Genomic DNA, 1,574 nt, shown 5'->3' with positions numbered 1-1,574 from the left:
CAAACACAGATGATTAGACTAACTCACCCAGTTCACTAGTCAATTTAGAAAGAAAAGCAGGTCTTCAGAGTGAAGTAAGTGGACAGATTGAAGAACGAGGAGGGGGTAGTGTTTTCTTGAAGTAGCTCTTAGAAATCTTGTTCACAGCCTGAAACTGCATAAATTTTCTCTGCATATGTTATTGCTACCTTGGGGGCCATGATAGCATATGCATTTTGGGTTTTTCAAAAAATAGATATATGTACATGAATATGTGCGTTTAATGCATAAATATTATGATGACTTCTCTTTCATGGGACTCTGTAGTCCCTTCAGACTTTTCTATAGTTTATACAGTAAATAAACAATAATCCTTTGAGAACGCATATATTTTTTGAGAAAGCACAAAGTAGGATTGAAATGGGGCTGAATATTATCAGCCAATTTAGAATATCTCAGAAGTGAAAAATTATCAAGCAAAGTAAATTCGGCAATCCAAGAGAGATTTTGAGGGCAACACAGAGAGAGCAGAAGAATCAATATGAACACAGAATCTTGAAAAAGCAAGAAAATCACACTTGTGTATTAGTGTAATGGCTAGGGAAGTTAAAAAAGCAAACTAACTTGTTGCTAAATTGTATCACATCATAGAATTAAAAGAAAATATACTCTAGTCAGGTGACATTAGTAAAACCAGCACATTAGGTTCCTTGAACACCTGTAGATTATTATTATGAAAAGAACTTTATTATTTGAATACATATTCAGTTCCTGATGTATTTTGTTTTTCAGAAAAGACATACGTTCAATGTGCTTAGTATTACTATTCATCATATACATGATAGAGCAGTATGATAAAAGCATGTGATTGTAATATATTTTCCTTCCCAGTAAGTTCTCTCAAACACTGACTGACAAATCTAATATGAATCCACAGAAATTCAGTTACTTCTAAGCTTCAGTACTCTGGAACACATAAAATAAATACATGATCAATGAAATGAAATATGACAAAATGTTTCATATTGGTGTTTTCTTCTTTCAAAAATGCCTTTTTAGTTAATGCCCTAAGTCACTTTTTCCATGCATTTTCTTTTTTTGCAATGTATAGATTTCCTAGTTCTGATTTCAAGTTCAGGGAGCCTGGGGAGAAGTGGGAGATTTCTTTAAACCAGGGCTGTTCCTCAGCCTTTCACATGAGAAAATTGTTAGGAGCATTAAAGTATCCCTGACTATGCTGCATTCCTTTGTTCAGAGTGAGTTTTGGGAACACATCCTTTTCTCATTATATTTCCATAAAATATATTTGATCTATTCTATTCTTAGAATACCTCTGATGTGGTCTGTGAGTGGAGCGCAGTATAAAAATATTTCTTTTTTATATGAGACAAAATGTTTCCATTTCTTAGACACATAAAAAAATCACCATATAGCACTCTACGAAAGTAAAACTTGTCTGATACATTTTCGTCGGGTTCAGAACAGCCCATAAAGCCCCCTCCCCTTCCATGGTACTTCAGAACCTCACCCAAGGCAGAGAAGTCTGCAGAACAAAGGGAGTCAGGAAGAGAAGAGGGAGCCGTGAGAGCTGGGAA

Source organism: Tamandua tetradactyla, chromosome 3 (assembly GCF_023851605.1).
Source record: "Tamandua tetradactyla isolate mTamTet1 chromosome 3, mTamTet1.pri, whole genome shotgun sequence".
Classification (NCBI taxonomy): Eukaryota; Metazoa; Chordata; class Mammalia; order Pilosa; family Myrmecophagidae; genus Tamandua; species Tamandua tetradactyla.
Note: the sequence above shows the minus strand (reverse complement) of the source record.